Source organism: Hibiscus syriacus, unplaced genomic scaffold, assembly GCF_006381635.1.
Source record: "Hibiscus syriacus cultivar Baekdansim isolate YM2019G1 unplaced genomic scaffold, ASM638163v2 tig00111772_pilon, whole genome shotgun sequence".
Taxonomy (NCBI): Eukaryota; Viridiplantae; Streptophyta; class Magnoliopsida; order Malvales; family Malvaceae; genus Hibiscus; species Hibiscus syriacus.
This window is the reverse complement of record NW_024063173.1, coordinates 3,193,714-3,209,955: the sequence shown is the minus strand read 5'-3', so window position 1 is coordinate 3,209,955 and position 16,242 is coordinate 3,193,714.

Here is a 16,242-nt window from a genome sequence, read left to right as displayed (position 1 = left end):
GAGTCTCCTCCCTCAATCTTTCCTTGTTTAATGGCCAACTCGATCATTTCACCGGCCATGACTAAATCTGAGAAACTACCCGACATGATTGCTACCAAGTGCCCGAAGTAAGGTGCCTTCAGGGTATGTACAAACAACTTTCTAGTTTCCTTTTCATCCAAGGGTGGATGAACTTGCACAGATAAATCCCTCCATCTCTATGCGTACTGTCGGAAACTCTCATTGTGTTTCTTCTCCAGGCTTTGTAACATAACCCGGTCTGGTCTCATATCGTTGATATGCTTATACTGCTCCAAGAAAGACTTGGCTAAGTCTTTCCACGTCTTGATATGAGTTCGGCTAAGCTGGTTGTACCACCGAATAGCTGAACCGGAAAGGCTCTCCTAAAAGCAGTGGATCAGGAGTTGGTCATTCCCCCCATATCCTGTCATCTTTCGATAGAACATAGTGATATGGGTTGAAGGGCAGTTGTTCCCGTCGAACTTCTTAAACTCAGAAACTTTAAACTTTGATGGAAGCACCAAATCTGGAACTAGGCTCAGCTCTATTGTGTCCACTCCATAATAATCATGGTCCCCCTAGACCATCTTCATTTGATCTTCTAACATTTTTATCTTTTCTTTCTTCTTTTTGGCTTTATCTTCCTCATCAAAGTTTGGGACATGATAATCATCCGGATGATCGTCAGGGATGATCGTAGAAGTTTGTATCTTAACAGTAGGTGCAACTTTCGCTTTGGTAGCGGATGAGTCCCCAGGTAATGCAGCTTTCCCTTTAGTAGCGGATGAGTCCCCGGGTAATACTCCGGGTGAGATAACCACTTGCGGGGTTGGTGGCATGGCCACCCCCTATGAAGAAATCCCCCTGATGCACTAGCTTGTTGTAAACCTGACAACTTAGCCACGATTTGGTCGACCAAGGACTCCTGATGTTTCTTGATGGACTCCAGAGTACTTTCACTGTTCTGAGCCATCTTATCTTCTAGTTCTTTTTGAAGTCTTGCCATGTTCTCTTTGATCTTGTCCATTCTGGCCTCCATTTGTCTCTTTTTTGCTCGAGTATTGTGCGGGTGGTGCATATTTAATGCTTGCGGTGGTAAGCTTGGTGTCTGAGACATGTTATGTTAGTTAATACGAATGTAAAATCATGGAAAATATAAAAAAAACAAACATGAAATACAAAATACAAAATATGCAATGTATGATGTATGCAATTTGGAGGCATTGATCCAGAAAAGTGTTCATTATTATAAATAATCCTTATTCAGACAAAAATGTTTTATCTTTTAAGAGACATAAAACAAATTAAAGGTATATTTGGACTAAATCCTCTAGACCCCGAACAGCTTCTAGTAGATTGACAAGTCTTCTGCCTTCATCTGTCACTGGTTGAATGCCTTGTCTAACCACTCCAGCTTCCCTTGCCAGGCCGTGAAGATGACGGGCTATTTTTTGTACTTGGTCCAGGAAATCTCGGATGGTTGCGTCTCTGGCCCTCACCCTTCGCTATACTTGCTCCCAACGGAAACACCACTGTAAACCTCCATCGAAGGGCACTATCTGAAGCTCGCTCGCTTGTTTCTTGAATCCATCTACAATAGCTTCTAACTCAGCTATTGTCTTGCCATTTTTCTCATGTTGTTTCTCTAAGTCAGCCACCCGAACTCTCAAGCGCTGGTTCTGATGTTGACTATCTGCCAAGCGTCTTTGGGCAATCTTCATCTGTTCCTTCCAAACTCTCTCATAGGCCCCTTGAACTTCCTTTTCAGGTTATGAGCTTCATCTTTCCAGTATTCAGAGGTTACCTTCAACTTGGAGTTATCATTGACCTTATCTTGATACCCCTTTCTCAAGTCTTCGAGCTCAAAACGGACTCTTTTCTGTTCTCTTTCCAGTTTATCTGCTCAATCTTTCTGAGAGTCAGCATCTAGCTTCCACTGATAGCCCTCAGCTTCAAGTTCCCTTATCCTCTGCTTTAGCTCATTATTCACAGCTTCAAACTCGGTCTTGGCTATCTCAAGCTCAGAAGGGACAGGCCTGAGGTGTTCTTCCATGGTACGGGTGTCCCCACAGTCTGGCACCGAAATATTTTCATTTTTCCTTAACCTTCGCCACTCCACATAATTAGGAATAAGCATGCTTCTAGCAGCTACAACATCCATCCGGAATACATTCCTCCATGAATCGGCTGCTTCTTTGATCATCTTCTTATAGCTGTCACTGTGATACTCAAACTCTGACCTAGCTAATCTGCATATTGTTGGGACAAACTGTCGTGCCTCATATTTTCTAAGTGCTAATAACAGAGCATACCCGACTGCTCCCCAAAGCCCAAGTAAGGTCACAGTGTCAGAGTCACCACATTAGAAAAGAACGTCGCTGAGGAATAATCAGGGGGCTCTCCAGACAATATCTCGGTCCTGAAGATACGTAAAGACCTTCATCCATTTTTCCTTCGAGGCTCCTTCATTCCATTTCAAGGTGATGAATTCACCTAGAGGTGAATAGGTGGTGCTGAAACGGAGGTAGGCAACCCCATTAGTCTTCTAGAAGTGGCTGTGAATCCAGACCTGAAGGAGATGAATACACCCGGTGAATCTTCCTCCGCCAATTCTTCGGCAATGGTTGAGAGATCGAAAGGTCTCGGCCAAGATGGCTAGTGCTGGGTTAACTCGTTTCGAAAGTTGCTCAAATAATTCCACCACGGCAGCGTCAATGCACCCCAAAGCCTTCGGAAAGATAATCAAACCATACAGACCCAAAGCTTTATGTGGATCCATTCAATTCATTCCCCATTGCCTCTACGCTGAGTCCGATCAATTACCCATTTCTCATCTACTCCTGCAACTTTGGCCAGTGCATTTTTGAAGGGCTAGCTTTTGATGTGTTTAATGTAGGCTCGCTCTAGCTAGATGCTTTCACAGTGCAGCAGTGTAGTGTATTCTTCGATGGTGGGCACCATGTCCTCCTGGTTAAAAGTAAAGCAACTATATCTCGGGTTCCAAAATTGAACCATGGCTCTGATTAAGGGCTCATCAGTCTTAACATGAAGCAAGAGTGCGATGTCACCGTACCGTTGGCTGAACTTCTGTTTCCGATCATTCTTCCAACTGTCCCAGATGTCTCAAATCTCTTGTACACTGTTCTGTTTTAGGCTGATAGGGGTGTAGCGAACCAACTCTGACACATAGCTTCCTTGAAGACTGTCTCCCTTTTCATTTTGAGTCTTCTCGGACCATAGTCGTACCTCGGGGTTTTTAATCTCTTGTATTACAACACCTTTGTCCATGGATTCAGATTATTTGAGTTTTAATAAATACCTTTTTAGGGATCAATGGCCTCTCGTTATGATGCAAATGCTAAAAAACAAACACAAAGTCAAAAAGTTAGTAAAATAAATAAAAACAATAAAAATAAATAAATGGAAAAGGAAAAAACACAAGGACAAAAAAACATGGTTAGGAAAGAAATGTCCTAGGTTTTGGAATGTGGTTTTAGGGTATGCTCTATTTATTCAAAGTCTCCCGGTTTAGGTTCTAAAAACGGTACCCGAGTTCTCCTTGCTAGCGCCCCCTTGGGCTGACCAAACCCTTAGTTCTAAACCCATCACAGGCTTGTGTGGACTAAGTTAAACTCGAGAGGACACATTCTCTTATGCCCATATGGAGAATAAATTCACACGAAGGCATAAGGTATATGAATCCCGAAGGTTACTTGCTAGGCCCATACGGTGAATAAATTCACACGAAGGCATCGCTTTTACCCCCACTTAAAATGGGTTCGGAGCTTGTGTTTAGAGCCTTAGATGAAAAAATCTTTAAGGGTTGAAATCATTAGAAAACGGTTAGTACAACTATTTACTCAAAAATATAATCAAAAGTAAGTAACAAGGATCGAAATGTTACCTTAGAATTTAAACTTACCCCTTTCGTTAAAAACACAACTGGAAATAACCTTAGCCTGACTCACTTACTTGTGTCCCCAGCGGAGTCGCCAATCTGTCGCGACCGTCTTTCGGTTGGGCCCTGGAATTGGGCTTCGACGTGAGTGAATTGGGTTAGAGTCGCCACGGATCATTTATTTTATAAAAAATGGGTTGACCGGATACCTTATTTCTTACCTAATCTACATCTTACCAGTGATATGTCGGATTCGGGAGTCGGTTACAGTCAAGGAAGGGTTAGCACCCTTGAACTCTCTTTCGGTACTACGTAATTTCCAGTTGTCTTAGATTAAGAAAATTGTAACTTTAAATTAAAAGGCAACATATGATCCCAAATTATTTACCTCTGATGAATTTAAATCGTGTCCTTAAAAAAAATCAAAGAAAAAAATGTTAGATGAAAATGTAATGAATAAATGAACAAAATAAATAAACCCATGTAAAAAAGAAGAAAGAATTGGTAAATAAATGACTTAAAAACAGGAAGTAAAAAAAAGATAAAACAAACAATAAACAAATAAAATAAGATAAGATAATAAACAAATAAAATAAAAATAAACAAATAAACAATAAACTAATTAATTAGAAAAACCAAATGAAAATGAAAAATGAAAATACAAATACAAATACAAAAACAAATATTAAATAAAATAAAAAAAATAGCAATAAAATAATAAAATATGAAAAAAAAATAAGAATACTAATATATAATTTTCAGGCAAAAATAATAATGATAATAATAATAAATAGTAAACAAAAATTGAAAACAATCCCATCGAAAAGAAATAAATGTCTAAGTTTGGTGAAGCATAAATGACGGGAAGGAAGAAAAAAGGGAGGAGGTGGACCTTAGCTAATAAATGTGAGGTGATGTATATATAATAGAGTGTTTAATAAAATATGTAAAAAAATACATATATAAAATATTAGTTAAATACAAAAATAATAAGTAAAATATATACATAAATAAAATACCCTAATATGAGAAAATAAAAAAATAATATATATATAATAATAAATAAAGAAAAAGAAGAAAAAGAAAAGAAAAGAAATAAAATAATAGTAAATTGAAAGAAGAAAATATTAAAACGTAAATATATATATACATACATACATAGATAAGTAAAAAAAATAGTAATAATAAAAATAATAAGGATAATATAAAGAATAATAATAAAAAATAAAAATAATAAAAGAGTATAAAATGAAATAAATATATATATATATACATATAATAATAATAATAATAGTAATATATATATAATAAAACGTAATATATAAAAAAAGATTTAAAAAAATACGAATTGAATTTAACCGGGGCTAAATTGAAAAGAAAAATGAATTGAGTGGTCGAATTTCGAATCAGGTAAGGGTTTAAAAAATGATTTAGGTATTCAAATAGGTCTATTCAGAACTAACGAGGACCAAAACTGTAGTTTACCCACCTCCAAACAAAAACACGCATGTCTATTATACAATGGGTCGGGTCACGGTCTGATGGGCCAACTATTTAAACCAATTTTTTTTTGAAAACACTCATTTATCTCTTCTCCAAGTCGAGGGACACCCCCTCTATAAACATTTCTCTGAAATGTTCTTCGTTTGAAGAACAAGGGTCACGGTTTCCAGAAACCGGCCTCCAGCGCCGCCTCGCCGCCGTCGTTGATCGGCGTCGACCGCCGGTCATCGGCGGCGAAAATCTTTTTTTTTACTTTTTCGAATGCTTTTGAAATTTCCTTTTCAAAAATCAAGATTGTTTTTTAAAAATTGCTCTAGAAAGGCATAGATCTACAAAAAGAGTTTCGAATAATGAAGGCCTCACTTTGTTCATCGGCCAAAAGAACTTGTTTTGGGATTTTTGGAAACTCAAACACAGCGAACGGAAAAGAAAACGTATGCAAGCCTTGAAACTGAAACGAAAAAGGTGAGATTTTTACCCTTTGTTCTTCTCAAAAAAAAAGTTTCTGTTTTGCCTTGATAATGCTCGTAGCTTTATCGTAATTTTAGTATAACTGGTGCTTGTATTTCATATATCAACCGTGTCATTTACAGTGGGATTAAATGCTATTTATAAGGTTCAAGCAACCCTATTTTTGGGCATTTGATTCCTAGTAAAAAACTAACAATTGTGACTTGTCTACTGTTGAACCGAGATAATCGGTTGTGGGTTGTTGCTTCGTGCTCTCCTTGCGCCGAAAGAGTCGGAGTTGGTGGCGTACAGCATGGGGACTTCGAACGAGGAACGACGCTCTAGGGTTCGGCTTGGAGACTGATGCAGGTCACGTGTGCTACTAGGCCAAACGGGATGCTTGTGTAATGGGTCATGGGATTTGAAACGTTTGTACTTGGGCGAAAGCAAGTGTCATCACTAGGTTTATTGTAATGGGTTATTTTGTATCGGGCTTAGGTATTTAAAATGTATTGGGTTTATTTTTTGGACTTTGTAAATGGACACTTATTTATGGAATGGAGTTTGGTTTATTTATGTAATGGCTTATATACACTTATTTTATATGGTTTAATATAAATAATAATATCATCAACCCGGATAAAATGAGTGATTACAAGTCTCATCTAAAATACCATGCTAGTAGGCTATAGGGATGTGAACTCTCCTGTAACACTAGACTACATCATGATATCTACATCTATATGTGGATGTGTATTTTCGAGTTATGTGACACTAGACCTCATTCTTAATGTTTGTTTGTGTGTATGTCGACTTGTGTCATGGATAACACTTGATGTTGTGCAATATCATGTATCATTATTTATTTTAATACTTGAGGCTAAGTAAAACTAGATGTTATAGATGATTATTATATGACGCTATATGATATCAGATAACTTGTTAATAAAATGATTATGAGCATAAATCATAGAGCCATAGATTAATAAGGTGATAAGCATTCTTAAGTAATGTAAAAATGATTGTTAATAAACATGATATCCATAAAAATAAAGATGATATGTGTCATATAATACTCCCTAAACTAGAGGAAATATGTTGACCTTTAATGACTAGTAAGAGAATATATACATTATACTCAATGTCTTTATGCTTATATGTATGATTTGTATGCTTACGTTTATGAACCTCATGAAATATAAGAGTAGATGTTTATCACTGAGCTTTGTTAGCTCAACGTTCACATTGTTTACATGCGTAAGTTATTGATTTCAAGGATCGCGATAGGACAACATCATCAAAGGTGTCTCAGTGGGATTACTCAAGTACAATATGACTTAGGTGGGAATTTAAGAGTTGTTTTTGGTACCGAGTCAACTTGTAAATATTTCTAAATGTTGTTTTAAAAGTTAAAGGAGCTCCAAATTTTATATATTTATTTTCAATACGGTATTTTGAATTTGTATTATTTTAAAAAAATAAGTTAGTCCGATGGCTCTAAACTCGTAGGAGGTTTCTCATTGGGTTTAAGGTGTTAAAGAAAACCACACAAAAAAATTCCTCTATCCTAAGGGTTAAGGCTCTGATAAGATATCTTCTCACGATGTACAAGTAGAGATGTCTAATTCAAGGCATTCACAAGTGTCATTAGCATCAATATAGTGGTGAAGGATCTACAAGCATCTTCATGGGCAAAATCAACGAGATAATGCGTTGAATTTTTTTTTCACGAGATAGTGTCATCACCAGATTAATTGCTCAGATGGGGTGATCTCTACAGTTCCCATATAGGTCGCCAGGTGCTCCGGGCGACGTCTCTGTGAGATGGGGTAGGTCGCCATACACGCCCAACGACCTACCAAATCGCCATGCAGTCCCAAAGATCGCCATGCAGTCCAACACTCATTTGCTGTAAAATAACGTAAAATAAATAAATACCAACCAATTTTTAGTAATAAATTTTACAGCAATTAAATACGTAATAATCAGATTGGAGAGATCTCATGTTAGGCGCTGCTGGTCTCTGCAAATTCTGTTGTTTGACAACTGTATTTTCTAAGATGTATATAATTAACAATTAAATAATATTTAGCTTTTAACTTTTCTCCAACCCCAAACATGTAATTTTGTTTTTCTTTCAAATAATTATTTCTTACAGCAAATGAGTGTTGGATTGCATGGCGACTTTTGGGGATTGTATGGACTGCATGTCATATGTCGCCCAGAGTACCTGGCGACCTACATGGGGATTGTAGAGATCACCCCATCTGAGAAATTAATCTGGCGAGGGCACTATCTCGTGAAAAAAAAATTTAACGCATTATCTCGTTGATTTTAACCATCTTCATGACTCAAACGAAAGTCTTCGAGCGAAGGAATCTATAACACTAAGATCAATGATTCTTTATGAAAGAATTACACAGTTCACCTTTTATGGTTAAAGTAAAAATTTGCCAATTTCAAAGTTACAACTTTGCATGTTTCAGTTTCAATATGCAAACACTTTAGCATTCCACCTTTAATCATTTATTGATTTATTTTTTCAGAATATAATTTTCACATGAAATTTTTCCTTTTTCACCCACGAAGTGAATGTGGTAGAATTCTGGTGAGGGTAAAATACATCCTCATGTTATTCAATTATTAGTAATATTATAAATGAGTCATTAGATTTCTAAAAGTTATAAATGGATCACTTAATTAATCAATTATTACAAACATGTCTTTTTATTATTAAGTATGTAACGAACGTTTACCTTCTTATTATAATTTAGTGACCTGATTATAATAATCGATAATTGAGTAACTTGCTTGTTATAATTGATAGATTTAATGACTTGATTATAACTAGAATGTTAACGTATGTTTCATTTTTAATAATAGAGTGACATATTTGTAACAATTGATTAATTGAATGATTTATTTATAATTTTTAAAATTCAATAATCTATTTATAATCTTACTAATAATTAAATGGTTGTGATGTATTTTACCTTTCTAGTAATTAAAAAACAAGCAAAATTCATAAATCCGTGAACTAAACTAGAATTGACATAACATGACAAAATATGTGAAAACTGGACTAAATGAACATTAGAGTACATAAAAATGGACAACACAGAACCGACTTAAAATATAATAATTTGAGGAGGGGGGGGGGAAGCCTCCACAAAAAGATGAGACTCTCAACGTAAAAGGCAATATTACCCTTAAAGTATGTCATTTGTCCTAAATCATTAACTAAAAATTGATGTCCAATCAAAATATGTCACGTCATCACTTCATTCTAATTTTTTTAATTGAATAAATAAAAATATATTAAATAAATAATATTTTAATCATTAAATATAATATAAAATATTTCCATCATCTCTGAGCTCTCCCTCACCTGTTGCATTCATATCTTGTTTCCTCTATCGCTACCCAATTCCGTCCAAAAGTTGGATATATCGGTGGTTTAGCTTTCTAGCGTCGAAAAGACGTCGATGAACCAAAACCACACTGTTCCACTTTTAAAAAAAACACTATTATACTTAAAATCCAACCCTAATGCAATATGCAATACCCAATCACCACTCGAGATCCTACCCTTCCGAATAAGCTACAACTCATGTCACAAGTAGCTACTTGAAGTATTTCCAAATCTATGTAGGGTCATTCTTGAAGTCTCCTATGCCAATTTGTTAGCTTCAATTTCTCCCGTATTTTATCCAAAACCGCCCTGTCACCTGCATGGATGCAGAAATGCTCGAAAGCAAGCTTGAAATCAGACATACATGACGTAACTTTGGTCGTGAAAATCTTCTTCTGAACAAGGGTAACGAAGAACTTGAACTAAACAAGGGGACCCATAGTGGTGATATTGGTTTTAATTTTTCATAGCTTCTTCAACCACATCCACTAGTTCACGAGCCAATGAAACCCCAACAGTTCATTTTTCATCTTCTCTTTAGTAAATACAGTTGTGATGTACATCACCCGCACCCATATGGGTTCAAACTAAGTGAACGAGCTCGTACTTGGAATGAACCTTGTCTCGGGCCAAGTTCGATAAGAGAATGACGACTCCACCCATGCAACACATTTAGTGTTGTTAGCAATATCAATGCTCTCAAGCCGAAGGGCTTGATTGGTCCATAACGCATCTAACGTCTTTCGTTGTTGCCTTTGTCCCCTTTTCTCTTTAATAGACACGACCCCATCAACGGAATCGTTGACTGATATAACTGATAATGACTCATCGGGGAGCTCCTTCGATAACGAGTATGTGACTGACGTGGTTTGGGTGCATTCAAATTAATTTAGCGTCGGGCAGAGTTGGGTGGCGACGGAGAAGACCAAACAACAAGGGTAACAAGCAACCGAAAGGTTGGGCTGTTAAAAAATATTATTTATTAAAATGAAATGGTGACGTGGGGTGCTCTGATCGATCACCGACTTTTTTTAACAGAGTTAATGATTTGAAACGAATGATATAACGATTTGAAATGAATGATATAACGATTTAAACTTCAATAATTAATGTCATAACCATTTTTTTATAAAACAATTAAATATTATTTTAAAAAATAATTATGACTTTAATTTGGAAAATTGTTGATTTTTGAGTTTATTTGAATTAAACAAAAAAAGGAGTCGCCATCAACCTTTGGGTTAGGTAGGTAGAATACCTAAAATCATATTTTAAAAAAAAATTTAAGAAAAATCATTTTTTATACAAAAAACTGGTATGTGATTACAAAGATTTGACGTAACGGGTTCGGGAGTCAATTACTTGTAGGGAAAGATAAGCACCCCCACAACGCCCAAAACTGGTACTGAATCGCTTACACGTTGTCGTAAATGGTGGAAATCATAAATCGAATATAAAGTTAAATTATGATCCATTTATTAAAATTTGATTAATTTGAATTATTTATCAGAGAAAAATCTTTAACTTGAAAAGAAATCTCGAGATTAGCAATCCTCCGTCAGGAAAACTAACTTGTCTATTTCTTATCTTTAAAGAATATTCTCTCATCATTTATTAAAAAACGTGAATCGAATATAAATGTAGAATCGACATTTGTGTATAATAAAATACATTGCTATTTATATAAACACGACTTGCATAGCTCAAAGTAAAATAAAAATGAATTAACAATTAACGAAACTAAAATTGATTTATTTCAAGTTCCATTTAGTTCGAACGTCGTATTAGATTGTACCACATCGATCAAGTGATACTTTCCACGCCAATTCTACAAATATGTGTTCTTGAAATATTCATATAATATTTAAATAAAGAAATACAATGGAAATAAATACAAATATAAATATGCAAAATAAAATATTTACAACAAATAGAGTTAAACATATTTTTTACATATGATACAAATGAATACATAACATAAAAATATGTACATACATAAGGGATTAACATAAATGCAAATGAATATTACAACCCAAAATATAATTATCAAAAAGTAAGTATTTAAAATTACAAGAACCAGAATGGGAAAAACAGAAACTGAAAGGACCAAAATAGTACAAATAAGAATTTAAAGGTCCAAAATAGAAAAAATCAAAACTTAAGGGACAAAAATAGTAAAAATAGAAACTTAATGGACTAAAATAACAAAAACAGACATTTAAAGGACTAAACTAGCAAAAATAAAAACTTAAGGGACTAAAATAGAAAAAAATAGACATTTAAAGGACTAAAATAATAAAAAAATATAAACTTAAGGAACTAAAATAACAAAAATGTACATTTAAAGGACTAAAATAGTAAAAACAGAAACTAAATGGACTAAATAGCAAATAAAGACATTTAAAGGACTAAAATAGCAAAATCATAAACTTAAAGGGCTAAAAATAATTACAAATAAACCAGAGCCCATATAGGAAATATTAAATAATATATGTACCATAAATAAAAATAACCCATAAATAATATAAAAAACTAAAATGAAATAAACAAAAACATAAAGGACCACACAGTAATTAAACCAAATACCAAACAGTGGCTAAAATAAAATATTTACAAATGTCATGGCCATATTTGAATATCAAGGAAAATATATAAAACATTAAATCAGTGACTAAAATGTAACATTTATAAACATTGGGACCAAAGTCAAATATTTACAAGAATGACATAACATACAATAACAGGACTAAAACATAAGTTCTGAAAAATGAATGCTCGAAATCAAAGAAATTAGAACAACATTAAATGGCTTCAATATGTCATTACAAAGTGTGAGGACCTAAAATGCTATTATACCCTAAAGCAAAAACATGGAGAAGCCCCCATGTGGAAACAGTGTTGTTTCACACGTGGTAATTAAGCCTAAAACCGAGGCTTCCTCACCTATCTCCCTCATTTGCCTCACGCTTCAAAAAACTAGAAGAGAGAGAGAGTTGAGAACTCTCTCAACTTTCCCCTCGCCGGGGAAGGAAACCGTCGTCTATCGGCGATAGCCACGACGGCTCACTACGGAGCCCACGGTGGCCGGAGGGATCAAATGATCCCAAAAGGTTCTCTTCTAGCCCTCAACCCCGATCTAAAGCCTATTTCCTCAAAACCATAACCAAAAAAACCTAGATCTATAAAAATACCTTTCAAATATTTCCTAAACCGGTGACCTCGGGCTTTCCGACGATTTTCTGACCAAGGTAAGAAATTTCACTCTTTCTCTCTTTAGCTTGTGTGTTTCTTGTTTTTTTACTCTATTTTTTGAATAGGAGGAAGGGTTTTTTTCCCCGGTTATTCTCCTCTCTTTTTTCAATTCCTCGAATATCTCTTCTATTTGTTTTTCTATGGAAAACTCTCTTTCTTTTTTACTCCCCCAAATGACTATTTTATCTCCATTTGCCTTATGTGATTTGTTGTTGTTTGATAGACTTGATATATATATTTGAGTGCCTCGAGATATTGTGGATGTGTTTCCCTTATTTTAAATATTTTTCTCTCTGATTCTTCTGCCATCATTACTATTGATGATGATATGTAGTTATTGTAGGTGAAACGACGACGTCAGAAATCCCATCGGTGGTAGGAGCAAACAACGGTGGTGGTAGTAGTTAGATTTAGGGTTTTATACCCTAAATGGCCATTGCTATGGACCATTGGATGGGTCCAGATCAAATGGTCCTTGTTGGTACGGCATAAGGCAGAGAAGGGGAAACCTTAGTTCCGCTGGGTCAGTTACTAGGTCGGTTCAGGTTTCAATCGGGTCAGCTGAATCGGGTTTGGTACTGTGTCTGAACTGGGTAGGCCTGGACTTGTACTTGTAGTTGGGCTCTGGGTTGGCTGAATTTTCTTGTAGTGGGCCTGCAAAATAAGTGTAAATATATGTTTAATAATAATAATAATAATAAATATTTTTTGTTGACCCAGACTAAAACGGGTGTCTACAGTTGCCCCTTTTTGCATATTATTGTGTTAACAAGAATATGACAAAGACGAAAAAGACAATCAGTTTTTTTCTGGTTCTCTTTTTTTTGTTTTAAAATTTGATAGTGTTTGTGGTTGGGGACGGTACGACTCATATGTGATGAAGAGGTCTGGTCTTTAAGGGTGATGCGGCTCCTACGTGATAAGGAGATCTGGTCGGTGGATGACACAATTCCTACGCGATGAGGATGACATACCATCTTTAGGGAGGGTGATAGCACGGTTTTATACATAATGTGGACGATTGGTTATCTAGGGGTGACACGGCTCCTACGTGATGAGAAGGTATGGTCGGTGGATGACACGATTCCTACGTGATGAAGATAGCAGGCCATTTTTAGGGATGATAACACGGTTCCTACGTGATGAGAACGACTGGTTATCTAAGGGTGACTCGACTCTTACGTGATGAGGAGGTCTGGTCGGGGGATGACACGGTTCCTACGTGATGAGGACGGTAAACCATCTTTAGGGATAATGTTTTAAGGGAAACAGACTCAAAGATGATGCTTCAAGAGAAGTTGTCTCAAGAGAGACAAAATTCGTTTCAAGGGAAACGATCTCAAAGATGGGTGTTTCAAGAGAAACTGTCTCAAGTGAGACAAAACTTGTTTCAAGAGAAACAGACTCAAAGATTATAAATTTTGTTTCCAGTGAAACAACTTCAGAATTTGTGTTTTAAAGAAGAAATGTCTCAAGTGAGACGAAATTTGTTTTGATAGAAATTGTCTCAAGCGTGACAAAATTTGTTTTTAGAAAACTGTCTCAAGCGAGACAAAAAAAAATTTCCAAGAAAATTTGTCTCCAGCGAGACGACATTTTGTTTCGAGAGAAACAATCTCAGAGACGACAGACAGTCTGCTTGTTCCTGCATGTGGAGGAAAGGCCTTCAGAAGATCTAATCATTCACTTTAGGATGTTGAATCTCCAAAGATGCGTCAAGATTCGATGTTGAATCTCCAAAGATGCCCCCATCGTTCATCATTTCTTATTTCAACGCTAATTCTAAGCATGAGCTCTGTGTCTTAGAGCTACATGTCAACTACCAAGATCCACTCAAGAGAGAGATTGTCTTGTTTGAAGAACGTTTTTCTTCTTCTTTTATTTTCAAAAGTCTAAAAATATTAATTAAAAGAGTTTTGAAAAATGTTTAATCAAAAGTTTGAAAATATTGCCCCTTTCTAGGTTTCACAATTGAGGTAAATCATAAAACAAGAGTTCATTAGATATCAAATACACTTTTAATCCTTCAATAAATTATAGCTATTTGACAAGTGTCAAGATTATTGTTATCTTTGAGGTATGGTTAAGTAAGGAGAGGATAAAATGTCTCAAGTTGTTATTTTTGGTCAAAAGTTTGGTATTCTTGTCTCTTTGATGCTCATTGATTTGATGGAGCAGCTTCTATATTCGTCTACTGGAAGTGTTCTCCGACTCCCAGTTCTCATGAGCACATTCGGGTTGTGCAATGCCTTATCAAGGGATTTGTACGATCGCCTTCTTATGCAATAGTTGTACATTTATTGATAGTTAAACAACAGTTGTACAGTCTTTACATTCGAGCCGCCTTTTCAGATTTTCAACTTGAATCCTCCTTTGGTTTTAAGACGTTATTCAAAATTTACGTCTTGAACTCCTCTTTGTTATTTTTTCTCTATCATGCGTTAAAAATTTTAGAAAACCTTTTGTAAATAAAAGATTAATCCTGATAGGCGGGATGAAATATGAAGATAATCTCTTCTATTTAGAAATCCATGTACGATTAGAAGAGACTTTTAAGGCACGTAATGTAGGCCATGATTCACGGTTATGAAAGAAAGGGATAAAAGGTCCAAACAAGTGTTTAAGGGTAATTGAACCAATGATCAATTCATTTTGATGCATTCAATCTTGTCTTGCTCAATTTGAATCTGCTCGTATGTGTCTTTCTCTTGATATTCTATGACCTTCGAGTGAAGTGATTATGGAATGATTGTGCTTGATCAATCTCATGGTTTGAAGCTCGATGCGTCATTTGAATCGAAGAACTCTTTACCTGTGCTTATTGTCTTCTTTTTTTTGCTTTTTCTTCTCTTTGCTTTTTTTTATCTATGCTCTTTGTTTTTTTCCTTTGTTTTCCTTTGCTCTTTTTTCTTTGTTTTCCTTTTTTTCTTTCTTTGTTTTTTTCTTTGCTTTGATGTGATCTTTGCACTTTGCATTTGGTTCACCTTTTTGTATCTCATCTGGATTGATGTCTTCACTCATGCGAGCATATTTCCTCCACCTTGCCCCCAGTGTGGAGGGTGATCCTTGGTTAGGGTTGAATCAGAAGAAAATATAATTTAGGCTCAAATGGGTACACAAGGGATATATTTTCTCCTTTTGCGAAAGAATAATGAAAGAATATCGTTCATCATTTCAAACACAGAAATCCTTGCAAAAGAGGTATTCCCAGGGGGATAGATTTTCAAGATTAATTTTTTATTCACATGAAAACAATGTAATTAATGCATGATAGAATTATTTCGAATTAATTTCCCCTTTTTGTTGCTTCTCGCTTCTAGCATGTATCAATTGCTCAGGCTCATCTTCAGGAAGTTGATGTGGGATGCCTCATGTCTTATCTTCTTTTAGTAAGGTTTATGTTCAAGTGAACATCTTATACTCAATGTATTCAGGTTTTATTGGTAGAAAAAATGTCAGTTTTGCGTCTAAGAAGACAATAGGACTTTATTGGCTCAAAGAAAGGTATATGTATGACTTTTTGAGTATCGAAAAGATAAATGCAATGTTTCAAGGTCAAAAAGAATGTTTCAAGGTCTCACAGAGAGAGAATGTCAAATTTTGGTTCTTTGGTAGTGACTATAAATTATTTTTGGTAAAGAATTGAGAGATTTTATTTTGTGGTTTTAGACAGGATAAGAAAGGTCTAATCTTTTCATATGTTAAAAATATATAATTATTAAAGAAT